Genomic DNA, 27,662 nt, shown 5'->3' on the forward strand with positions numbered 1-27,662 from the left:
CGATGACACATCGCTGGACAGAGAGGAAACATATCTGGGTGGGAGAGACAGGGTGGGGCGCGTGGAGCCTGCATTCCGCTGGCTACTGGGTTTCGCTGAAAAGAGCAAGCTGTTTTCAAGAACCCTGGACTACAGTGCCTCCCTCACACTGTCCTCTGGGGTGCCTTCCTTGAGGAAGAGCAAGCTGGAGAGATGTAGGAGCTGAGAGTTCAGTCCAGCAAAAGGTAACGATTTTAAATCAAAACATATGCAAGAGGGGTGAATTTCACCTAAATTCCAAGGGGCAATTGCCACTCTGCTCTCACTCCTTGGACCTATCATCTCTGGTTATTTTTTTGAAAAGGGAGGGATTGGCGTTGTCTTGCCATTCCTTAGAAGTGGCTATTTAAAATATACTGTGTCTCTTTTTAGTCTCCTGATTGTTCTGTGTAATTCCTGGTATGATGTGGTCTGATTATCTAAGTAATGACAAGATGAAGAGAAAATGGTAGATGAATGAGAAGAGGACAAAAGGAATGAAGTCCATGTCTGTCCTTTCTTGCTCAGGGTCCAGAAGTTTTGAAAGACTTGGGGAAACATTTTTGTTGTGGTGACAGTGGAATGTGTTGCTCAGCTGGTGGTGGAGTGTTACAAAAGTCATGACTGTGTGGGTCGGGTGGAGCAGCTGCTATTCGTTCAGGGTGACTGGAGAGGACCCAGGGGGCAGTGAGTGGGAGGAGCTCTACCGCGCTGGGATCTCCAGCAATGGGAACTTACCGGCTCAGAGCTTAGACTGTCATTTGGATAGTCCCTCAGTTTGGACTTTTGTGGAAAGGAGAAAGCTAGTGAGAAATAATGGCTGTAGAATTGGCAATTAGTATTTTTTATTATTTATTTATTTATTTATTTTGTATTTTTCTGAAGTGAGAAGCAGGGAGGGAGAGAGACAGACTCCCAAGTGTGCCCAACTGGGATCCACATGGCATGCCCACCAGGAGGTGATGTTCTGCCTATCTGGGCCTTTGCTCTGTTGCAACCAGAGCCATTCTAGCGCCTGTGGTGGAGGCCATGGAGCCGTCCTCATTGCCCCGGCCAACTTTGCTCCAACAGAGCCTTGGCTGTAGGAGGGGAATAGAGAGACAGAGAGAAAGGAGAGGGGGAAGGGTCAAGAAACAGATGGGCGCTTCTCCTGTGTGCCTTGACCAGGAATCAAACCTGAGACTTCCACATGCTAGGCTGACGCTCTACCACTGAGCCAACCGGCAGGACAGTCTTCTTTATTTTTTAACTTATTTAAAAACATTTATGGTGTTGACGTGGTTTCAAGTTTGTTGATTAGTCTAATGAGGCTAGAGAAATAAAAAGAGAAAAGATACTTTTTTTCTTCACAAATACAAAGAACTACCTGTCACCCTGGGAACCCATAATGGAGGTGAGACCGGGTGCAGGGAACAAGAATGGAATGGGACTTTTGTGCTTCAGGACAATGCTTTAACCAACAGAGCTATCTGGCCAGGGCTCTTGGAATGGGACTTTTAAGGGACAGACCAGCAGAATGAGATAAAGGGCAGGTGTTATCTAGCCTTGGAGAACTTCTGAATGCAGAAGGTCAAGATTCACCTGTATCCAGGGACCCAAGTGGTCATTCTAACATGGTGAAGGAACTCTATTTGACCAGTCCTAGAAGAGGGATTCCCAAAGTTCCACAAGACAGATTTCTGAGATGCGAGAGGTGCGAGGGTGGACTACATTTCTGCAATTTAATTTAGAGAGTGGACATAGATTTCTAGAGCTGAGGGTTAGACAGAAGAGGTCCTTGATCTCACAGAAAGAGCAGACTCTCAGGCCTCTTTGGGGAATGTGGTTCACGGTAAAAAACAGCCTTCTAGAAGAAAGCCAGTAGGTACATGCCTCTGGAACTAGAGAGGTATGAGGAAGAGACAGAAACATGGGGAAGAACCCTTCAGAGAGCCTAAAGCAAGTGTTTTGGTAACAGGAGAACATTGGGAGCTATGGGTCATGCAGGGTGCCGTCCTCAGAATCTGTCACCTAACAGTCCCCTGAGTGAACACCCTCCAGTTTACAACTTCCTCCGACATGTTTCTGCCCATTGATGTTCCAGTCTGGGCTTTAAACCCTCCAATAAACCATCCTCTCCAAACATCCAGCCTTTCTCAGTCTCCTTCTTAATCAGGAAATGCCTTTTGAAAACCCCAGCCTTGGAGATAAATATATATATTTACTATTTTCTGCTCATTCAGGGCTTTGATATTCCCAATGCTTTTCCTATCAGTTGGAGTCCATTTTTGTTATTTGAACACAGAGAATTTAATGTATTAAAACACTGTGATGAATTATTAAACTGTTAACTCGGTCAGTGATAGGGTAAAAGAACTCTAAGATATCATGGAGGAAGCGATAACCGAAGCAGCTATCACCTGTAGGACTGAAAGAATAAAAGGAAGAACTGAGGTGATCACAACTTAGAAACTTCAGGGAGAGCTCCCACAGAGCTGAAATTCAGAGTTCTGGGAAGAGGCTGTGTGGCTGGTGCTGATGTCTTGGAGCTTGGGGGAGTGACCTCAGGAGACCTAGATTTCTGAGGAGAGAGCACAGATCAGCTGTCTTTGGGGACTGGGTGGAGGGTTGATGTAGCAAGTGTTAGGAAAACTGCAAACTAGATTGAGCTGTCGCTTCAAGAAGTAACTGCTACTGCTCCTGTGACTTAACAGGCTGGTGGACCAGAACAAGCCCCTTCCCTTCCTCCATCAACTGCTCTTTGGCGCCCCCTATTGGCTCAGCCTGCCTAAAGTCTAAGACAGTGGTCAGCAAACTCATTAGTCAACAGAGCCAAATATCAACAGTATAACGATTGAAATTTCTTTGGAGAGCCAAATTTTTTAAACTTAAACTACATAGGTAGGTACATTCCTTATCGAGGTAGCGCCCACATGTGGTATTTTGTGGAAGAGCCACACTGAAGGGGCCAAGGAGCCGCATGTGGCTCGCAAGTCCCAGTTTGTCGACCAGGGGTCTAAAGCATATGTATGATTGTGCTTATCTTTTCATTCCTTATTACTAGAATAATTCTACTTCCACTTTCTTAAAGGTCAAGTAAGAAATGGTCTACCACACAAGTCAAGAATGGTCTACCACTACATGGAATATTTAGTCAATGGTCAATTCTAGATCTTACTCTTCTACTAATTCTGTCAGAAATAGGCAATTCATTTTCTTTTTCTGACCCAGTGGCCCTTAGCAAAGTTCCAAAACAAGTCATTTGTGTTCTTCTCTAGTGCACCTGTTCTCTACACTGTTTCTGTTGGCAGGTTAGTCATGTGAATACCTTCTTGACCTAGGGTACCATCCAGTTTCCTTTTATCATAGGCCTGTTGTTTGAGAATAGGACATGTTCTTCCATCACTGTGTTTTAACCTGGAGTCCCTTCCTACCACATCTCAAAAAATCACACTATAGTATAATCTCAAACTGACTTTGTTTACAGCACACACTGAGCTGGTTAAGGAGACAGTATGAAGCAGTGTGGGCTCTGGACTGGATACTCATGTCTAAGTCCTTGTTTTCCCACTACCAGCTGTGTGCATTCCTTGTACAAGTTACTTAGCTTCTAGAGGCCTCTCATTTTCTCCATATGTAAACTGATGTAATAATAGTACCTACTTTATAGGGTTCTCCTTATATTTAAAAGTGATATGCACATAGTGAATAATCAATGACACCTAATTATTAGTAGAAAGATCTTGAAGTTGTATTATTTCCATTTTCCATCTCCCCTCTAATATTTTGGGGTGTAAAATACTAGGCACCTCTCATATATATATAAATATATATATTTAATTTCCGCTGATTTGAGGGAGAGAGAGGAAAAGAGAAGGAGAGAGAAACATCAACTCATTGTTTCACTTAGTTGTTCCATTTAGTTGTGTACTCATTGACTGTTTCTTGTATGTGCCTTGACTGAGGTTGAAAACATGACCTCTGGTGCACTGGGTTGATGCTTTATCCACTAAGCCACATGGCCAGAGCCAGCACCTCTCATATCCTTATTCATCTTCTCAGCTTATACTTGTCCCCGCAAAAACCACTTCCATAGGTTTATCAAGGTGATTGTCTTCCTTTCCTTATTTAACTTACTTAATTTAAAGTTTTTCAACTATGTCATCTAGTCTCCAATCACTATCCTTTCTTGGTCAAGAATCCACCGTTCATTCCAATACCTAAAACTACAGTTTTGTCTTTTAAACCTCATTTCTCATTATCATCTCTTTTCTGGGACATTCAATGCCCAGATCTTTCTTTCTCTTCCAAAGCCTTTACTGTTGGTAGAGAAAACTATAAGTTCATTATCAATGCTATGGATCCCTTTGATTCCTTGCCCAAGGCCTCCTAGTTTCTTTTTAGGTCATATCATTCATGATGCATTTTAGACTTAAGATGTGCTGGGAGGAGATTTCTAGGAGCAAGTTAATGGGAATCTTCAAGTGGTAGAAGAATAAGGAAAGAAGACCTGGGAGCTTAAGGGGGTCATTTTCCAGAGCTTGTTGACCCAGCTGGGGTATATGGTACGCACAAAATGCTTACTTCCGATAGGTTAAGTCGGGAAGCTTGATATCTAAAAATGAAGCTATCTGCATAATGCCAAAGAAATCTGTTATTTAGCTACATCGACCAGTCAAATAATTTTTAAGTTAATTTATTTTTCTTTCTGTGTTTGTATTTGCACATCCAGCCCAAGACTCCCAAAGGAATAAATTATTATTTCAGCCCAAGACTCTCAAAGGAATAAATTATTATTTCAGCATGTGAAGTTTTAGCTTCTTCTTTTGGCTACCCCAAACCATCCAAATTGTAAGAATAAAACTATGTATCGTATAGTAATACCTTCATAAATCTACCTCCAAGAGCCAGAAAAGAGGCCCCAAGAGTGGGGAATTTCACATGTGTCCATGCGTGTACACAGTGCAGGCGAGAAGATAAATGTGTCAAGAATAACCACTACCGAGTAATTATGTAACTTACATTTCTGCCAATAAATTCTGAGGCTGATCTATGCCAGATAGGACTATAAATCCAGTCTGTGCACCAATTATCAAAAGTGCAGCCTACAATCTTGAATATGTTATTTTCCGAGAGAAAAATAAACAATGGAATGCTCTGTTGGATCTGCGTTGCACACTCTGTTGAAGGTTGGGGTGGGATGTGGAGTCTGTTTGGAGAAGACTCAGCTTCGAAGAGAAGTTCACTCTAAGGACCCAGAAATTGTGATGACTTTATGAAACTGGAGCCTGGACTCTCACATGAGAAAATAATGAGAGAAGGCTTCTTCATTCTTGCAGAAAACATCCTTAGAGTAATGTCGGGATCTGTCTGAGAAATGGGAGTTTTGTAGAGTTGTGGTGCAGCCTGGGAGTTGCTAGATTTTTTAAGGCACACCTGGTAAGAAATGGCTCAGGTCAACAGCCCTGGCAGTGACTGCTGCTTCAAGAGAACTGTGGCAAAAGCCCATTGGCAGGGACATGACACAGAGAGGGCCACAATATGAGTTCCTCCCCATCGTTGTTGTCTTCACGTTCTTTATATTCTCACCTTGTAGCATCGGGCCTTGACTGTAATGATTGTCTGGTTCCTATTGCCTGTAATTTCATGCTTCTGATTCTCAGGTATTTGCTAGTCCCTTTCCAGCGCACTCTAACTCCCAAAGTTTGTGTTTTCCTTCTGAGTGCTTGTCTCCTCTGCTGCAAACTCTGCCCCCCCCCCAATTTCCCAGATGCCTTTGCAAGCTCTTCTAGCTGCATTAACTTGAGGCAGATGTCTGACTCAGCTTTCTCAGTCAGGGTGGAAGGCAGGGGACCCTTCCATAGCTATCCCCTGAATATATTTGTTAGGCATGTGTGTTCTGTAGGAGGGGGTGAGGTCCAGACCTAGCCAGCTAGATAGCAGTCTTCTTTTTTCAAGGGACATCCACAGTACAATTCTGAATGAGACCAGCCTGAGTTTGAATCCTGAGCTGGGAAGCCATAACAGAGGGAAAGAGAGGCAGTGTAGGGAACAAGAAGCAGGGCCTGCGATGTGGAAAGGAAGAACGTCATAAGGGAAGGAGGGGAGAAAAATGAATGACAAGTGATGCAGTCTTCTTCAGGTTAACTAGGTGTATACTAAAATGTTAGTCTTGGTTATTGTGGCTTGTGCAACTACCGTTGTCATTTCTAAAATTCTGCAACATCTCTTCTTTGTCATTTTTTAACAACACCTTGTCTCAAAGTACAAGCACAGAATGGAAGTGCATATTTAAAAATATGTATTAATAAAATAATGCACATTTTCTCATTTTTAACAATTAAAACATTAAAATAAACTAACATGCACTATTGACCTCTATGCCTAATCCCAGTCACCTCCCAGAACTACATCTGTTAACAGAGTTTTAGCCCTTCTAACCCTTTACAAACAAAAAAATTTACTTATATATGATCTTGTTCATGTGTTCATATGATTATGTTTAAGATATCTGGTTTTATTCTATATATATCATCATGAAACTTCTTTTACTCAACAGTATATAATGGAATTTCTTAATTTCACTACCTATAGTACTACCTTATTCTGCTCAACTGCTCTATGTAGAATTAGTTTATTTCCAACTTAGGTGATTACAAACAATTCTGTAACAAATAGCTTTCATCATGTGTGAAGGTGTACTTAGAATAGATCAGAGGTAAAATAGTTAGGCCATAGGGTATAAGCATTTTTAATTTAAATAGTAATTGTCACAGTCACACTTCACCCAAGAATGCGAGACAATACCATTTCGCCATACCCTCACCAACACTGATATTTTAAATTTTGTCAATCTAAAATGATATTTTTTATTGGCATGAAATGTCTTTTCATTATTGGTATAGTGACAATATCCTTTATTATGATTTCAATGGGCATTTATTTGATTACAAGCAAGATTGGACATCTTTGTCTATGCTTACTGTCACTTGGATTTCCTCCTCCGTGAATTCACCCGTTCACATCCTCTGCCTACTTTTACACTGGGTGGCTTATCGATCTTTTCTTCTCATTGATGTAGAAGTGCTTTAGATATTATTGATTCTACTCAGGGCACCTCAGGGGCACCATTCACCTTGCAGTCTACTTGCAGAACATACCCTATGCAGCAGTACCTGGAAGTTCTTCATTTTTATTTAACAGTGATGATTTATGTAAACACGGGGTGGGGCAAAGGTAGGCTTTCAGTTGTTCATATGGAAAATAACACAATCATTAACAAATAATAATGTAAGAATAAATTCTGTTTCCTGTATTCACAACTGTAATCCTACTTTTGCCCCACCCTGTATTTTATTCTTAATCTGTCGCATGTCTTTTAACTTTGCTTGTCTTATTTTTCATAATGGTGATGCCATTTTTTTGTCATATCTATTGGTCTTTTCCTTTGTGTTGTTTGCCTTCTTAGTCTTTTTAAAAATGGTCTATCCAACCAATGTAATAAAACATTTTCTGTACTTCCTCTGGTTTTGTTTTTTTTTTTAGTTTTTCTATGCTTATATTTTACTATATGTAAAAATTATTAGTGAACAATGTGACAGTGGGATATAAACTCTTTTTTTCCCTAGTGGATAAACCAGTAGTCCGAACAAATTATTGTATAGACATTTTTTTTCTTATGTAAAATGCTACCTTTATTATATACTAATTTTCCTATATTCATGAGTATATTTTAGGGCTCTGCATTCAGTTCATGTGATTAAAATAATATTTGGAGAAATTATTCATTTTGCTACAGGAGTTAAAGTGTTATCACTATTAATAAGTAAGAGCTAGTGATTCAAATAAAAATCTAGTCTATATTGCTTTTAATGCAGTGTACAACCTGATGTTATAGTAAACTCTCTTACAAGTTATATGGAGTTCTTACTTCTGAAAAGAGGCCTCATCAGTCTCAATAATCTGTTTGGCATCTGTATAAAAACCCTCCATTGAAGACCCCCCTCTCTAGGGATTGTTATAAATATATGGTTAGAACAAGTGGATCTTACATGATTCTTAGAAGATCCTGATGCCCAGTTAAACAGCCGACTTAATTTGATTTCTTCCTGAAAATTATGCTGGACTTGAAAACTCCTAATCTGCTTTAACTACATGCAGAGTAAATAAATAAAAGGTAATGAATATATCTCTTTTTTAATAAACTTATTATTAATTTTAATGGGGTGACATTGATAAATTAGGGTACATATATTGAGAGAAAACATCTCTAGGTTATTTTGACATTTGATTATGTTGTATACCTATCACCCAAAGTCAAATTGTCTTCCGTCACCTTCTCTCTGGTTTTCTTTGTGCCCTCCCCTCCTCCACTCCCCCCCCCCATTACCCCCACCCTCTTGTCCATGTCTCTGAGTCTCATTTTTATGTCCCACCTATGTATGGAACTATATAGTTCTTAGTTTTTTCTGATTTACTTATTTCAATCAGTATAGTGTTATCAAGGTACATCCATGTTGTTGTAAATGATCCGATGTCATCATTTCTTATGGCTGAGTAGTATTCCATAGTATACAGTATGTCTGTAAAGTCATGGTGCACTTTTGACCGGTCACAGGAAAGCAACAAAAGAAGATAGAAATGTGAAATCTGCACCAAATAAAAGGAAAACTCTCCCAGTTTCATATCTATTCAGTGTAGTTCGATGTGGGCTCACACACAGATTTTTTAGGGCTCCTTAGATAGCTATCCCATATAGCTTCTACAGACTTGTCACTGACTGATGGCCTACCAAATGGGGTTTCTCCACCAAACTGCCGGTTTCCTTCAACTGCTTATCCCACCAAGTAATGTTATTCCTATGTGGTGGCACTTCATTGTAAATGTGCCAATATTCACGTTGCACTTTGGTCACGGATTCGAATTTAGCAAGCCACAGAACACACTGAACTTTCCTCTGTATCGTCCACATCTCCACTGGCATGGCCATGGGCTGCTCTGCTGTATACACAGTATTACATCATCATCTGTGCATGCGCACATGCTGCCACATCATCCTACAGAAACTGGAAGGGTTTCCCTTTTATTTGGTGCAGATTTCACATTTCTATCATCTTTTGTTGCTTTCCTGTGACCGGTCAAAAGTGTACCATGATTTTATGGACACCTGTATATGTACCAAAGCTTTTTAATCTACTCGTCCTCTGACAGACACTTGAGCTGTTTCCACATCTTCACTATTGTGAACAATGCTGCCATAAACATGGGGTGCATTTCTCCTTTTGAAACAGTGCTATGGTGTTCCTGGGGTATATTCCTAAAAGTGGGATAGCTGGGTCAAAAGGCATTTCGATTTTTAATTTTTTGAGGAATCTTCATACTGTTTTCCATAGTGGCTGCACCAGTCTGCATTCCCACCAGCAGTACAGGAGGGTTCCCTTTTCTCCACATCCTCGCCAGCACTTATTCTGTGTTATTTTGTTGATGAGCGCCATTCTGACTGGTGTGAGATGATATCTCATTGTGGTTTTAATTTACATTTCTCTAATGATTAGTGATGTTGAGCATTTTTTCATATGCCTATTGGCCATCTGTATGTCCTCTTTGGAGAAGTGTCTATTCATTTCTTTTGCCCGTATTTGGATTGGATTGTTTGTCTTCCTGGTGTTGAGTTTTACAAGTTCTTTATATATTTTGGTTATTAACCCCTTATCAGACGTATTGTCGAATATGTTCTCCCATTGTGTAGTTTGTCTTTGTATTCTGTTCTTATTATCTTTAGCTATGCAAAAGCTTTTTAGTTTGATATAGTCCCATTTGTTTATCCTGTCTTTTATTTCACTTGCCCTTGGAGATAAATCGGCAAATACATTGCTGCAATAGATGTCAGAGAGCTTACTGCCTATGTTTTCTTCTAAGATGCTTTTGGTTTCATGGCTTTCATTTAAGTCTTTTATCTATTTTGAGTTTATTTTTGTGAATGGTGTAAGTTGGTGGTCTAGTTACATTTTTTTGCAGGTAGATGTCCACTTTCCGAACACCATTTATTAAAGAGACTGTCTTTACTCAATTGTATGCTCTTACCTCCTTTGTCAATATCAGTTGTCCATAAAGTTGTGGGTTTATTTCTGGGTTCTCTGTTCTGTTCTATTGATCTACATGCCTGTTCTCATGCCAGTACCAGGCTGTTTGAGTACAATGGTCTTGTAGTATAACTTGATATCAGGAAATGTGATACTTCCCACTTTATTCTTCCTTTTCAAGATTGCTGAGGATATTCGTGTTCTTTTATGGTTTCATATAAATTTTTGGAATATTTTTTTTATATCTTTGAAGTATGTCATTAGTATTTTAATTGGTATTGAATTGAATTTATAAATTGCTTTGGGTAATATAGACATTTTAATGATGTTTATTTTTCCTAATCATGAGCACAGTATATGCTTCCATTTGTTTGTATTTTCCTTGATTTCTTTTATCAATGATTTATAATTTTCCGAGTACAAGTCTTTAATCTCCTTGGTTAAGTTTACTCCTAGGTACTTTATTTTTTTGGTTGCAATAGTGAAGGGGATTGTTTCCTTAATTTCTCTTTCTGACAGTTCATTGTTGGTGTATAAAAATGCCTCTGGTTTCTGAGTATTAATTTTATATCCTGCCACCTTGCTGAATTCATTTATCAGGTCCAGTAGTATTTTGACTGAGACTTTAGGGTTTTCTATATACAATATCATATCATCTGTAAATAATGATAGTTTTACTTCTTCTTTTCCAATTTCGATGCCTTTTATTTCTTCTTCTTGTCTGATTGCTATAGCTAGGACTTCCAGAACTATGTTGAATAAGGGTGGTGAAAAGGGGCACCCCTGCCTTGTTCCTGATCTTAAGGGGATTGCTTTTAATTTTTGCCCATTGAGTATGATGTTGGCTGTGGGTTTGTCATAAATGGCCTTTATCATATTGAGGTATGTTCCCTGTATTCCCACTTTGCTGAGAGTTTTGATCATGAATGGATGCTAGATTTTATCAAGTGCTTTTTCTGCATCTATTGAAATTATCATGTGGTTTTTCTCCTTCCTTTTGTTTATGGGATGAGTCACATTGATTGATTTGCGAATATTGTACAAGCCTTGCCTCTCCAGAATAAATCCCACTTGATCATGATGTATGATTTTTTTCATATATTGCTGAATCCGGTTTGTTAATATTTTGTTGAGGATTTAGCATCTTAATTCATCAAGGGTATTGGCATGTAATTTTCTTTCTTTGTGTTGTCTTTTCCTGGTTTTGGAATCAGGATTATGCTTGCCTCATAAAAGGAGCCTGGAAGTCTTCCTTCCTCTTGAATTTTTTGAAATAGCTTGAGAAGAATAGGAGTTAGTTCTTCTTTGAATATTTGGTAGAATTCAGTTGTGAAGCCATCAGGTCCAGGACTTTTCTTTGTTGGGAATTTTTTGATAACTGTTTCAATCTCATTTGTTGTAATCGGTCTGTTTAGGTTTTCTGATTCTTCCAGATTAATTTTTGGAAGATTATATGTTTCAAGGAATTTGTCCATTTCATCTAGGCTATCTAATTTCTTGGCATACAGTTCTTCATAGTATTTTCCTACAATATTTTGTATTTCTGTTGTGTCAGTTGTTATTTCTCCACTCTCATTTCTAATTTTATTTATTTGAGTTCTCTCTCTTTTTTTCTTGGTGATTCTTGTTAAAGGTTCATTGATCTTGTTTACCTTTTCAAAGAATCAGCTCCTGGTTTCATTGATCTTCTGTATTGTTTCTTTAGCCTCTATGTCATTTATTTTCACTCTGATCTTTATTATTTCCTTCCTTCTACTACCTCTGGGCTTTACTTGCTGTTATTTTTCTAGTTCTTTTAAATGCAGGGTCAAGTTGTTTATTTGAGCTTTTTCTAGCTCCTTAAAGTATGCCTGTAATGCTATGAACTTCCCTCTCAGGATTGCTTGCTGTGTCCCATAAATTTTGAGTTGATGTATGCTCATTATCATTTGTTTCTGGGAATTTTTTTGTTTCTTCTTTGATCTCATTGTTAACCCATTTGTTATTTAGTAACATGTTATTTAGTTTCCAAGTGTTTGAGTATTTTTCATTTTTTCTGTTGTGGTTGATTTTTAGTTTTATGTCATTGTGATCAGAGAAAATGCTTGATATAATTTCAATCTTCTTAAATATGTTGAGACTGCTTTGTGCCCTAACCTGTGGTGTATCCTAGAGAATGTACCATGAGCACTTGAAAAGAATGTATATTCTGCTGCTTTAGGGTGAAAGGTTCTGAAGATATCTATTAAATCCAGTTGATCTAGTGTGTCCTTTAAGTCTGCTGTTTCTTTGTTAATTTTCTTTCTTGAGGATCTATCTAGTGATGTTAGTGGGGTATTGAAATCCCCTACTAATATAGTATTGCTGTTGATCTCGCCCTTTATATCCATCAAAGTCTGCTTTATATATTTAGGTGCTCCTATATTAGGTGCGTAGATATTTATAATGGTTATATCTTCCTGTTGGATTGCTCCCTTTATCATTTTATAGTGACCTTTTTTATCTCTTACTATAGTCTTTGTTTTAAAGTCCATTTTGTCTGATATAAGTATTGTTACCCCAGCTTTTTTTTCATTTCCATTTGCATGAAATATTTTATTCCATCCTTTTACCTTCAGTCTATGTGCATCTTTAGTTTTAAGGTGTGTCTCTTGTAGACAGCATATGTACAGGTCTTGTTTTCTTATCCATGCTGCTACCCTATGTCTTTTGATTGAACCATTTAATCCATTTACATTTAAGGTTATTATTGATATGTAGTTGTTTATTGCCATTTTATTCTTTAAAGATGTATTCTTCTTTTGCTATATTCTTTATCCCCTTTGATCTGTTTACAGCAGGCCCCTTAGCATTTCTTGCAGCATTGGTTTGGTTGTAGTGAATTCCTTGAGTTCTTTTTTTTTGTCTGGGAAGCTTTTTATTTCTCCTTCAAATTTAAAGATAGTCTTGCTGGATAAAGTAGTCTTGGTTGTAGGCTCTTGTTCTGCATTATTTTGAATATTTCTTGCCATTCCCTTCTGGCCTCAAGTGTTTCTATTGAAAAGTCGGATGTCATCCTTATGGGGGCTCCTTTGTAGGTGATAGCCTTTTTTTCTCTAGCAGCTTTTAATATTTTCTTTTTATCACTTAGCTTTGGTATTTTAATTATGATGTGTCTTGGTGTAGATTTCTTTGGGTTTCTCTTTAATGGAGATCTCTGTGCTTCTTGAACTTGTGAGATGTTTTCCTGCATTGATTTAGGGAAGTTTTCAGCTATGATATGGTTGAACAAAGTCTCTATCCCTTGTTCTTTCTCTTCTTCTTCAGGAACCCCTATGATGCAGATGTTATTTCTCTTTTTGTTGTCACAGAGCTCTCTTAGAGTTTCCTCATACTTTTTGAGTCTCTTTTCTTTTTTCTGCTCTGCTTCCATGCCTTCATTTATCTTGTCCTCTAACTCGCTGATTTGATCCTCAGCTTCATCCATCCTGCTTTTAATTCCTTCCATTGTGGTCTTCATTTCAGATATTGTATTTGTCATTTCTGACTGATTCTTTTTTATTATTTCAATGTCCTTTTTTATATTTGCTACGTCTTTATTTAGGTGTTCATAATGACCATCTATTGTTGTTCTAAGATCTTTGAGCATCCTAACAATCGTTATTTTAATCTCTGCATCTGGTAATTTGGTTATATCTGACTCATTCAGGTCCTTTTATGGGGATTTCCCTTGATTCATTTGTGTTGAATTTCTCTGCCTTCTCATTTTGTCTGTGTACAAGAACATTTTGGCCAGTGGAGCCCACTGGGTGTGGCCTCTGTGTTCCTTAGGTGTAGTCTGTCTGTAGGCATACCACCCCCTCTGCCACTGCTGCCTACGGTGTTCGGGTATGGACATTGCAGGTGCCAGCTCACTGGGGCTGTCGCTGCAGTTTCCACCTCTCTTCCACAGGAGAAACTGTGATCACGTGCCCAGTTCTACAAGCCTCGGCACCTCGGCCTTTGCCCCGCTCTTGCGGGTAGGGTTATGCCCCGTGCCTGGGCTGCAAGCCTCCACACTGCAGGCAGTGGTGAGCACCTTTGTTCAGCTGTGGGTCTCCACCTGTTTCTGGGCTTTCGCCCAGCCCCCATGGGAGGAGTCCTGCTTTGGTCAGCTGCAAACCTTGGCTCTGTAGGCTGGGCGAGGCTGCGTGCCCATGCGCCCTTGCTCAGCAGCGGGTCTCCACCCTTTCTGGGGCTCTTGCTCTTCCCTCTCAGGCAGGGTTGCAGGTGGGCCTGCAGCTGGGCCTGACCACCTTCACGCTTTCCCTCTGCCCCTGCTGGGCAAGACTGAGCTCACATCCAGTCCTCATTCTTGGCTGGCCAGCTTCTGCCCTTGTCAATGGAACCATATTTCCAGGTCCCGCCGCTGCCCGCCCTCAGGCGAGCCCTCTGCAGTGTGTTTAGGGGCACTGCAGCTCAGACCCTAACACTCACTACTGTAGTCCTGAAAGCTTCCGCCTTCTAAGCTACTCTGATCTGAGTGCCCCGGGAGAGCTTATTTGTCCTGCTTCCCTTTGCTGGTATTGCTGTTTCCAGGGGAAATATTCACTTCAGACTTGGGGAGTGACTCAGCCCAGGGGTTAAGGTGGCTGTTTCTCAAAGTGTTTCTCCCTGTGCCTTCTAGATTACACTATCTTTCTGCTACTCTGCTCCTCTCCTCTCTCCTGGCCCCGGAGCCCTGGGTGGGTGGTTGTGAGAGAGGTTTACTGCGCGTTCCCTTTAAGAAGAATCCTGGATCTGAGAAATCTGTCTCTTTCTCACAAACCATATCCTGACTTGTTTCACAGCTAAATACTGTCCATATGCCTCTTTTAGGCTCTGGGGCTGCAGGCTGGGGTTTTGTTCCTGGGGCTCAGGACCCTCCCCTCTCTGCTAAACTCACTTCCCACCATGCGAGTCTCTCCGGGCTGCCATTCACTCCAGGGATCTGGGAAGCCCTCCGCGTTTCCGCTTTTCCTATCAGTCTCAGTGTGGCTTCTTCAGTATTCCTTGGTTAAAGAGTCCTCTTAGTTTAGTCCAAAGTTGGTTTTTCCAGATGTTGGTTCTTAAAATTAAGTTGTAATCCACTTTCGTTCTGGGAGATGGAAGTTGGTATGTCCACCTACTCCGTCGTCATCTTGCCACTCCTATCCATTAATCTATCTTTTTAATAAACATATCTTTAAACTGTAAGTAAATTGATGCCTTGCAACAAGCGCCCAACAATATTGTAAAATGTGAGTTATTCCACGGAGCCATAAGAACCTTAAATGTAGATTGTGTCTGAATATCACTGTCTGACTAATAGCAGGCACTGAATAAATCTTTGCAGAATGAATGAAACTAGTCCTAGGTTTAACACAAAAGCATCATGTATGCTTTCTTTTCCCCACACAATTTACTAATTTGCTGCCTTCAGAGAGGCCATCTTGCTCTCGCTGCTTTAAGACATATGATGTTAGAACTTGGCATGCCTCTGGCTTTCTTAGCCAGAAAACTTTGAGTTAATTTAATTTTTTTTCCCCTTTGGGATGTATTGAAACCCATATGATGCAATTGACTATTCAAATGCTATAGAGATGTTTACCTGAAACCTATATGTTCTTATGGACCAATGTCAACCCATTAAACTTAGTTAAAATTTAAAAAAGAGAGAGAGATTAAAATAAAGAGAAAAGAAAAAATGCATTAGAGATCTTCTAATCTAACCATTTTATTGTAGAATGGGGATGACTGTCTTGCTGACTTGACTTGATTATATATATATATATATATATATATATATATATAACCATATTAATCATATTAATAGTGAATATGTGAATATTATTATACATTTAAACTTGAAATGAACTGATCATTTGGGATAAGGGTACAAATATATCTAGAAACACATGAAGTTAGTCCTCCTTCCTGTAAAATTTTTATAGCTCCTATTGTGTGTGTGTGTATGTGCGCGTGTGTACAATTATAAGAATGTGAGGGTGGAGAGGTTGCTCTCACCTATAGAAATATGGGACAATTTACAGTGACATGTGCAATTTGGGTTGGCTGCTTTTTACTTCAAAGTCTGTTTTACTTTGTGAAACAGTTTCTTATCACGTGTATTTATTATTCTTCCAAGGAATGCTGGGAAGGAGACTGCTTTTATTGAAGTTCTCATGTTGACATGTGAGAAAACTGAGTTCACACAGAGCTTGACATTCTCTTCCTGGAAATACATACTTAAAATAACCCACAAGATCCAATTAACTGTCGGGCACTGAGCTCAGTGCCCTCTTCTCTTCCTTTTTCTTCCAGCCCCAGGGCTGTTCACAGGGATGAAACTGATGTCACGTGGAAATTCCCCAAATCAAGAGTTGTTGAAAAATCCCCAGTGGGACACTGGATTAGGCATATCCCCACGTTGCTATTTCTGAATGTAAAATAATATCTCAAAGATTTCTGGCTCTTTTCAGCTAGTGTATTTGGCTCTCACACATGCTTGAGCACCAGGTACATCCCCATTATTGTTATGAAGAGCCTCTTGGATCCAGTTAAACCTATAGGCTATGCCCTCCAATAACTTGGAGTCGGTAAACATACTGGTGAGAGGCCAGTCATTCCATAAATATTTATTGTGGCACTGTACTGGAATTGCAGAGATGGTGATAAACAGGTAGCTCTGTCCCTGTCTTCGAGAAGCTCAAAGTGCCTGGTGGGTACTGCTAAGTAGAGAGGCAGTTGCAATATGGTAGAATAAGTGCACTTCTATTGGAAGTTCACTGTGTCGAGGGCTAGAAGGAGTGTTAAACTGAGGGACACTCTGAAAGGATTCCTGGAGGAAGGAAGGCCTGAAGAAGTTAGCTGGACACAGATAGGGGGAACAGTGTTCAATGCAGAGAGAACAGTATGTGTGAACACCTGAGGACAAGAGGGAGCAAAGCACATGGAAAGAAATGAAAAAAAGTTTAATCTGGCTGGAGCAGAGAGTGAAGGGGCTGAGCATGTCTGTCCAAAGGGAGAGGGGTGATGACCAAGAGGCTCTCGGAAAGGTGAACTGGAGCTAGATTATTCAGGAATGAAATTGTCAGCCCCTTTTAGATGACCAAACAGTGCACGTTTCGTTCATTCATTCAACAAATTTTTGTTGAGCCTTTACCATCTACCAAGAAAGTGCTGGGGATTAAACAATGAATAAAACAAAGATCGTGTCTGTCCATAATGAAATTTCATTCTAAGGAAGGGTGGAAGTCAATGAACAAGCAGCCAAGTTGAACATGTAACATGTTCAGTGGTGACAAAGGCCAAGAAAAAAAATAAAAGAGTTGGGGAAAGGCAATGTTGTGGGATGGGTCATTTCGTGCAGAGTCATCAAGGCACCTTTGATATGGTGGCATTCAGCAGAGATCTAAAGTGCAAGAGGGAGTCATGCAAATATTTACAGGGGAGAGGCAACAGCACATACAAAGGGCTGGAGCAGCTGTGTACCCGTTTTGTGGCAGGAATTATGTTGTAGGAGGCTTTCCTGGCTAGAGCAGGACAGAGAGGACTGAGGTGGTAGGAAATGAAATCTGAGAGGTAGGAGCGGGGAGATCACAGACCGACTTGTTGGAGTCTATTCTTAGTGGGGGATGGGAAATCAATGGAGAGTTTTCAACAGGGAGGAGGCATGGCCCTGCTGGTATAGTTCTAGCTGCAGCAGAAGAATGGATTAAGGATGAGGGCTGGGAATGGGGAACTGGGGTAGGCAGGAAGACCAATGTATTGCAGAAAACCAGAGGAGCAGTATGGATGCCCTGAACCAGGCAATGTCAGTGAGACATGCTACGAGTTAGAGGCAGAAGAGAGAGGACATTGAAGGGTGCTAAGGGGCACTCTGCCTTGGTCCCAAAATACTGTTAGGACAAACATGCACCCTGTCTGTAGTTTTCCCAATTATAGTATCTCTTTTGAGTTTTAAGAATTGATAGTCCTTTTAAAGCAAACACTACTATTTTTTTAAATCATAAAAGCACAGCATTTAGTGAGAAAAATAAGAAACAGATGATCTATGTATACACAAATAATTTATATTAAATTATATTATATTAAATTAAAAATGCATGCACACAAAACAATACTTATAATTGTTGGGGCAAAGGCATGCAATGCAAAGTATGCAAAATAAACAGAGCAGAATGGTTGCCTAAGTGCAGGGAAGTGAAATAAGAGGATATTATGAAAACATCAACAAATTTAACTTTTGCTTCTCCCTACCCCCACTCCCTGTCCCAGCCCAGTTTTCCAGAAGATATCTTATTCCGACATTTAAGAAAACTTTGGTGTTTTCCTTTCTGCACACAGTGGAATTTCACCAATTTCTTTGGAATGACAAGTATCAGAAAAAAGTTTTGTGGCTCTAAAACCACTGTCCTATAATCTATCAACATTCAAGGTCTCATGCACAGAAAATTTGCAGTAGATTAATTTCAAGTTAAAGAAGTAAAACTGGCAGTGAGGAGGCTGCTGTTTTGTTTTTTAATCTCAGTTGCATGTGGTAATCACTCATGACTAAGTAGCTCTTAACAGTTTATAAAGCATGTTTACATTTATTAATCTATTTGAACTTTATATCAACTCTTCAAGGCAGCTATTTTATAAACGAGGGAATTAAAACTCAGGGAGATCGAATGACTTACTAAGTTTCAGCAGATCGTTCGAGAAGGATTATTGACTGAGGCCTGAGATTTAAGAGATGGTTTTCAGGTGGCTCTCTGGAGCTGGAGGGACCGCAGGTAAGTGAGAAGTGGGGAAAGCCACGTGACTGAAGTCACTGAGGCAGGAGGTGCAATCCACGATCAGAGAGGAAAGGGGGGAGGATCCGTGTTGGGAATCATAAAAGAGGCAAGAAATGTGCTGATTATAGATCACTTTAAAAAGCTAAGCCAGCTTTGGACCTTATCCCGTTGGTAGAAAGATATTAACATTTTCTGAGCAAGGGAATTCAAGAGGAAAGTAAACAAACATTCAGGACTAAATCTGCACATTCATTTGTCATATCAGAAGAGGGCATTATTAAAAACATGATAGTAAGTGAAATTTTTTTATAGTCCCCATGTTGGGCAGATAAAATGTATTATGCTCACTTTGTTAAAGATGGCACTGCCCACGTAGAGGCCGTTGCCCAGGTGATATTAATGTGTGTTGGGGACGGGCTGTGGGCAGGCAGGATCCTTGGAGCCTGGGGCTTGGTTTTGGGATTAAGCCTTTCCCACCCTTTTTGATGTGGGGTGGTACAATCCCATCATGCCCCAGATAAGTGACTTTGTATTAGAGACTTCCCTATTTTGTATATTGGATTAAAGGTTTGGATTTCTACACTATAAAATAGGGGCAGAATGGGAGCTTGCTCTCTTGGTTCCTGAGATTAGCATGAGAGAGCAGAGAAAGGCCACATGGAGGAGGCCAGGAGAAGCAGCCAAGATGGAGTGTTGAGTGAGAAGCCAGTTTGTGCAGAGTTTGTGCAGGGAGAAGGAAGGAGATGGGGAACAGAGGTGAATAAGTCTGGTGAGCTAGAAACCTTTGATTCTAGGAAACTCGGATAAGTCAGTAGCTTTGTGAGCACTGAATATGAGTGGGTTTTGGAGCCCAGTGTGTATTTTTTACTTGCCCGCCGGGTGCAAGCTAGAATTAAAGATGGTGGCCCACTAGTTTTTGGCTCCGTTGTTTATTTACCGACTGTCCAAATACAATGCGAACCTGCATGTGAATGGCCATGATGGTGGCCCTGGCTGCTGGCTTTACATCCCACTATGATAAAAACGACCTCTCCCTCCTCAGTTACCCAGAGTAACCCACACTCCTTAGAATTTTTATGGCAACACTTGCCTGACTTTACTGCACGTACGTGACGACATGTGTCTGTCCACAAAAGGCAAGCCCCCTTTATGGGAAGGAGGTGACTGCGCCTTACACAGTTGGCACTGTATTCCCAAGGCTGGGAAAAGTTTGAGTAATGAAGAGGCGCTTCATAAATGTTTGTCTCATGAATAAATAAATGAGCATTTCATTCATAAAACAACTTCATATCTATTTTATCTCATTTAATTCTTTTTTCCCATTGATTATAGAGCAAGAAATAGAGAAAGGGAAAGAGAAAGAGAAAGACAGAGAGAAAAGCATTAAGTCAATGTTCCACTTAGTTGTTCCATTTAGTTGTGTATTCATTGATTGCTTCTCCTATGTGCCCTGATCAGGGTCAAACCACAGTCTCTGGTGGGCTAGGTTGACGCTCTATCCACTGAGCCACCTTGCCAGGGTCTATCTCATTTAATTCTTGTATCTGCCCTGTGAAGTCATCATGTTATTCTCGGAGAGAGAGAGAGATCAGGCCTGGGCCTGGGGCGTGGCCACATTGAGAGAAAAGAAAAAACAAGTGGAAAACTCAGAGGCCAGAGAGGTCAGACAGCAGGCCAGACATCAGTGATAGAAGCTAAAGACAAAGAGAGAAGCTAAAGTCACAGTGCTCGCGGAGGACTGTGGAATGGTCCACGGCCCAGGGATCTCAGACAGAACCGCTCTGAAGAGGGAGGGGGTCCGAAGTCAAAATGTCCCGGGTCTAGGAAGAAGTGAGGTCATGGAACAAGAAGGAGGGAGGGGCCCAGCATAGCCGAGTCACTTGGCGAAATCTGACACGGTAAGGAAAGGGAAGAGTGGAGCTAAAAGAAACAAGAGCCTGTCAAAGGAATGTTCCTCCCAAGGCTGGAACATGGTTACAACACAGAACAGTGACCAGTGGAAGAAGAGGGCAGCGTAAGGGAGCTTGGGGGTGAATGGACCTGCAGGGCCCACGTGAAGCTATCTGGATCTCTCTCACTCACACCTCTGTGACACACAGTGATCAGACCCGCCACAGAGCCTGACCAGGGCTTGGCTGAATTGATGTCACACACAATGACATGGCTTGTTCCAAGCAGCTGTCTTCCCCACATATCACCAGACTCAGCTACCTCTTTGCAAATACATTTTCTTTCTTTTTTTTCTTTTTTTTAAATTGGATTTTAAAAATAGTCTGCCCCCTAAGAGAAATCACTGCCTCTCAGATGACATTCTTTTAACCTCACCCAAAATAGATAAAATATTTTAAATGTTTTCTTATTTGCACCCCTCATAAATATGCCTGCAATGCAAAGCCAATTATGAGATTGGCTTTTTTTTTCCCTGAAATGAGTGGAAGACATAGTGTGTCCGTAAAGTCATGGTACACTTTTGACCGGTCACAGGAAAGCAACAAAAGAAGATAGAAATGTGAAATCTGCACCAAATAAAAGGAAAACTCTTCCAGTTTCATACCTATTCAGTGCAGTTCGATGTGGGCTCACACACAGATTTTTTAGGGCTCCCTAGGTAGCTATCCTGTATAGCCTTTACAGACTCGTCACTGACTGATGGCCTACCAAAACGGGGTTTCTCCACCAAACTGCCAGTTTCCTTCAACTGCTTATCCCACCGAGTAATGTTATTCCTATGTGGTGGCGTTTCGTTATAAACGTGCCAATATTCACGTTGCACTTTGATCCCGGATTCAAGTTTAGCGAGCCACAGAACACACTGAACTTTCCTCTGTACCGCCCACATCTCGACTGGTATGGCCGTGGGCTGCTCCACTGTATACACGGTGTTTCGTCATCATCTGCGCACGCGCACATGCTGCCACATCATTGTACAGAAACTGGGAGGGTTTTCCTTTTATTTGGTGCAGATTTCACATTTCTATCATCTTTTGTTGCTTTCCTGTGACTGGTCAAAAGTGCACCATGACTTTACGGACACACTGTCTTTTCTGATTAGGAGGGGCCACTGGGTTTCCCCACATGGTCCCGGTTGGATCTCAGACAGCCTTCCTTAAGCATGGGCCAGGAAGAGCAAACACATACAGCTGGGTAAACAGAGCAGAGGAGGGGTCTCCCTTAGCACCTGCCATCTGGAAGCCTATGTCCATCTTGTTCAGGTGTCTCAGCTTCTCCACTAGGAGGGCATTGCCTTAAAGGCAGCCACAGTGTTTTTACAAGATTATAAAAGGCACAGAGCCTAATACTAATCCTTGCAGATAATAGATGCTCAGGTTGGTTGAATGAATGAATGAATGAATGAATGAATGAACAAAACTATCTAAGAAAACTCTAGGTAAGGCTCTGGGTGATTCAGACCCCCATTGGAATCACTATTTGCACCTGCTCAGGAAACTTAGTCCGGAAAATATTATAACTGGGTGACTCTTAAATGTGTATCTCAAGCCTCATCCTTTCCCCTACATACCAGATTTGTATGCTTTTAGTCATCTTAATATGGCTAAAATGTGTCTAAGTGATTCTCACCCCTCCCTGCATCTCACGGATGCAACCTTTTTGCTTTCGCTGAGGGTAGAGCAACTTCAATAGCAATAAATATGGGCAGAGTGGAAACCATAGAGACAACCAGTTATTCTCCATAGCTTGGAAATAAGGAGACAGAGACTTCCTACAGGGAGACAGGAGACTGGCCAGTCCTGGCAGGGGAAGTGGGCAAAGGGAACATTCATCTCAGAGGCTGCTTCATCCTTTCATCAGCTCCTCATCCTCCCCCCCAGACAACCAGCGCCTTTCTCCTTCCCCCTGCTGCATCAACAAACCTGCCTCTCCTTCTTCCTTCTGTGCCCTATCAAAATGGAATCGGGTATAGTTCTAGTCCACCAATACATGGGTCTGTAAATAATTCATATGAATGGAATCACTCCCACTGAACCTTGCTGGGCTTTTTTCCACACAACAGTGTGGTTTTTGACAGCCAAGAGCATCTTGTTCATTCATTGTGGTTACTGTATAGTGTTCTATCCTATATCATAGTTTGTGTAGCCTCTTCCCTGTTGATCCCCATTGGGATTTTTGCCAATGGTGTTTTTATTACAATCCTCTAGTCAGCTGCCTTTTATATGTCTTCTTGCGTGTTGTTATCATGGTGAAAGGAAGACACTCAGGGGTAAAAGCAAAACATGAGATACCTCTTAAAGCCCCTACTCTTCACGGGGACACCATCACTCTGGCCACATCCCATTGGTCAAAGCAAATCACAGGTCCAGCTCACCTAAGAGCACCATAAAGACACATGGCGAAGAATGTCAGTGTTTAATCCCATTACAAGAGGAAGTGAAGAATTGGCTACAATAATCCAATCCATCTCAAACTACATTATTACTAAAGTCAAAGAATACCCTGTAGCTTTTAACAAAAAACAGTCATCATCTACTCCATCCCTGTCTATGTGATCCTTCTCACGTGTCATGGCCCCTCAACTCTTTCCCTGTCTCCTTTTCCAGGCCCTAAAGTTTGGGGTGGCATGTCCCACCTCCTCTCTTCACTGTTTGCACCTGCTCAGGTAACTTAGTCCCGGTTTAAAATATTATAACGGGGTGACTCTTAAATGTGTATCTCAAGCCTCATCCTCTCCCCTACATACCAGATTTGTATGCTTTTAGTCATCTTAATATGGCTAAAATGTGTCTAAGTGATTCTCACCCCTCCCTGCAAATTGGCATCTCTCTCGGTGGTCATTTCATTAAATAACACTACCATTCATGCAGTTATTTGGACCATAAAAGGAGGCATCCTTGATTTCTCTTTTCCCCACATCCCTCATCCAAACCATCAGTGAGTTGTAATGTATCCAAAATCCATTACTTCTTCAGTCCCCTGACCACAGCTACCTTGGTCCAAGCCAGCACCTCTTGCCTGTGAGGATGCAATGATAGCTTCTTCCTGCTTCGAATGCTTGCGGTCTCGCTGCCTAGTCTATACTGGGCAGCCAGGGTGATGGTTTTTCTCTGCTCAACCTCTTCCAATGACTTTCATCTTACTTAGAACAAAGCCCTTATGGTGGCTGTGAGGCTCTGGAAGATTGAATCTGGCCACTGGCAGCCATTCTTCTCCAGTTACTCTGGACTTTGCTGTCCCTTTATTGCATACCTGCAATTCTTGCAGTCGAGAGTGTCCTTCCTTCATATAGTCTGCTTTCTCCTTCCCTCTATCCACCTCTCTGTTAAAAACTTTCCGACAGGACTTCCCTGATTTTCTCTGTTCCTTTACCCTTTCTTATTTTTCCTTATGGCACTTTCCACTGCTTGGTATATATTTATGTATATATTAATTAACGCATTTATTTACCTCCCTCCATCAAAATGTGTTTTCTTCACAATGCTAAGAACAGGCCCCAGCACGTGGTGGGCACTTCATAAATATTTGTTCAGTGAATGAACAAACTATTTTGGGGAGTGGTATTTATTTTCATATTCCTTCATAATAGGTTAATTCTACTATTTATTAGAATTTCAATGGTAAACATTAACTATTGATTTCCTGCTAAACAAAGCAAAGCTTTCACTCTTATCCACCATCATCCTGCTAAAATGCTTTTGCCCGTTATCCTTCAAATCTAACTGCATCATCGTTATGCAGTGTGTACTTCATTATGACAGGGTAAAATTTCCCCACAGTTGAACTATAGAGAGCGTGCAATGATCACTTTTACTTTCATGTACAAACACAGTGTTTTTCCTGATATTATAATGACCTCAATCTCACATTTACTGATTTTCTGTGGACTTACTACAAATGCTTTCCCCCAAGAACATGCCAGGTAATCTATTTTGACTTTTTGTTAAAGTGTTCTTCCTGGAGTCCTCTACTCCAGTTGCTTTCTTGAATGGCTGCTGTCATGGAATTTTCTTTCAACATCATCATGGGACCAAACCACCTTTGTGATGAGTTTGCGTCTTGTATTTTATGACCCTTGTCTTTTCTTGGTTTCTAGTTTCAAACCCAACTGTTTTTTTTTCCCTTTGTACAGGGTGTATAACCTCAAGACCTTGCTAACTGTGGAATGAAATATGTTTCCATTCCTTGTCCTGGATACCCAGTGGGCCTTTTGAATCCAGAAACTTGTGTCCTTCAGTGTGGGGAAATTCTAATGTATTATTTCTTTGATAATTTCCTTCTCACAATCTTCTCTGTTCTCTTTTTCTGGAACACTCAGACATTGAATTTTTAATTGATTCTTGAATGTTCTTTTCTTTTTTCTCATCTTTTTCATCTTGTCCTCTTCTACTTTTTGAGATTTTTTCCCTAAACTTTATCTTCTAATTTTTGAATTAAATTATTATAAATTTCTGTCATAATATTTTTCATTTACAAGAATTCTCACCTCTTCTCTGAAAGAGCCTTTTTAAAAATGTTTTTGATTTTTTTTTTTTTTTTAAAGAGAGATAGAAAGAGACAGGAACATTGGTCTGTTCCTGTAAGTGCCCTGACTGGGGACTGAACTGGTAATCTCTGTGCTTTGGAGCAAAGCTCTAAACATCTGAGCCAGGGGTCCCCAAACTTTTTACACAGGGGGCCAGTTCACTATCCCTCAGACTGTTGGAGGGCCGAACTATAAAAAAAACTATGAACAAATCCCTATGCACACTGCATATATCTTATTTTAAAGTAAAAAAACAAAATGGGAACAAATACAATATTTAAAATAAAGAACAAGTAAATTTAAATCAACAAACTGACCAGTATTTCAATGGGAACTATGGGCCTGCTTTTGGCTAATGAGATGGTCAATGTCCGGTTCCATATTTGTCACTGCTAGCCCTAACAAGTGGTATGACGTGTTTCTGGGCCGTGATGCGAGCGTCTAGCGTCACCAGAAGTAGTACTGTACGTGAGCGATGCTGCGCTTTGCGGCGCCGCCACATACAGTACTCCAGGAGCACAGCATCCGCATCCTGTGCTCCTCTCACTGACCACCAATGAAAGAGGTGCCCCTTCAGAAAGTGCGGTGGGGGCCGGATAAATGGCCTCAGGGGGCTGCATGCAGCCCGTGGGCCGTAGTTTGGGGACCCCTGATCTGAGCGATCTGGCCAGGGCTGAACGTGCCTTTTCAAAGCATCTTTCTGTTATTTCGTGGCTATAATATCTTCTCTTATCTCTCTGAGGATAGTAATTATAGTTTTCTTGAAGTTATGTGGTAATTATAGTTTTCTTGAAGGGTTTTTGTTTCTCACTCTGCCTCTCTTTCCTCTGAGTTTCCTTTTTTATAATTCTGATTTCTCTTTCTTAACTTGATGTTCATATTTGGGTACTGAACAGCTGATTGTAAATTCCTTAGCGTGAGTTCACTAAAGGCCTCCGGCAATGGGCCATATGTTTTAGGGGTCCCTCAAATGTATCTTCGGATATTATTTTCCATGGGTATGCCAGTTTCCCTGGAGTGGAATCTTCCAGTTCTCTCTCTCTGTGGCATACAAATGTGACTGTTAGTGTGCTGGGAGTCGCACTGTGTGAAGCGAGTGGGGGTGTTTTTGTGTTCATTGAACACACTTTCACTTAAAAGTTTGGTTTGAGTACACAGCCTCTGACCTGTCTACTGCTTTGCCTGGCATCTGAGGTCAGAATGTCTCTTCGGAGAACAGACGTCCAATTTCTGTCTATTTCAGCTGATTGGGAGAGGGGTGCTCCCCTGTTTGTGCGTGTAGGGTTTTTATTTGTTCTTCTGTTTGTGTGTACGGGGGAGATATCTGGGTTTTCCACTGTTCCTTACTCATATTTTCAATCAACCCTGTTTTCTCCTTCATCTGTCACCTCCAGAGATTCCCTGGGCTTCTAACTCCTGAGTTTTTCCTGGTTCTGAGTCTTAATTGAGTTTTTTCTTCGTCCCTGGCCTCATTCTCCACAGGGCCAGAGTTTGGTTTCTCAGCTCTGTTAAGGCAATTACCAACCACCCGTTCATTTTCCATAGTCCAAAAACTGGCTGACATATGAACTGTGTTGATGTCTTTCCAGCACTCTTTGCCTTGCAGGATTTATTTACGCTTTTTATTTCTTGACTATCTCGTTTGTGTGAGGTTTGGGCAAGCAGCAGAAATAAACAAATGTTGTGCGTTTGATCTGCCAAGTTGAATCATATCCTCAAAAAAAATTTTTCAGCCCTTTCATTTGTATGTTCTATTTTTTTTATGATTGAAGAATCTGTCCATGTTGTATCTATCATGAAAATATTCATCTACAATATTTCCTAATCATTTCCAAGTTTTCTTTTTCATATAACCTCGTTTCTTTTTGTGCTGGGTGGGAATTTTGAAACTAATTTTATTGTTTCTACACAATCTATCGTAAATTTCCCGTTAATAGAATAGAATAGTCAGTGCTTTCTCCCTGATCTGCAATGCCTCTGCTATTATTTTAGGAATTTCCACATGTGCCTGGGATAGTTTTTAGTCTTCTACTTTGTCCTATTTGTGCATTCCTGAGCCAATAGCACTTACCTTAATTAGAATTGCTTTATAAATACCTCAGTACTTATTTGTAGATCTTTATTTTTCCATATGAATTTTAAGATTATTTTGTCAAATTCTATAAAATATATCATTTAGAAATTTTTAGCTGTAATAATAAATGCATAGGTGAATTTGAGGAGAATTTACATCTTTATAATTTTGAGGTTTGCCATTCAGAAAAGTGATATATATAGTTATATATTTTATATATTTTTTTTAATTTATGATTTTAATTTGTGTTTACATAGATTCAAGTGTCCCACCGAATATATCTCCCCCCACCCCCT

The 27,662-nt window shown here is 40.5% G+C and overlaps 1 protein-coding gene across 1 annotated transcript in view; it reads left to right on the plus strand.

Annotated features, from left to right (window-relative positions):
* The first annotated feature begins 205 nt into the window (after nt 1-205).
* The window catches only part of CALD1 (caldesmon 1), a 215,184-nt gene continuing 187,727 nt past the window's right edge, over nt 206-27,662 (plus strand). The window contains exon 1 of the mRNA XM_066362748.1: nt 206-224. The gene's annotated coding sequence lies outside the window, so the exon portion shown is untranslated. The remainder of the gene's footprint in view (nt 225-27,662) is intronic.

Source organism: Saccopteryx leptura, chromosome 2, assembly GCF_036850995.1.
Source record: "Saccopteryx leptura isolate mSacLep1 chromosome 2, mSacLep1_pri_phased_curated, whole genome shotgun sequence".
Lineage (NCBI taxonomy): Eukaryota > Metazoa > Chordata > Mammalia > Chiroptera > Emballonuridae > Saccopteryx > Saccopteryx leptura.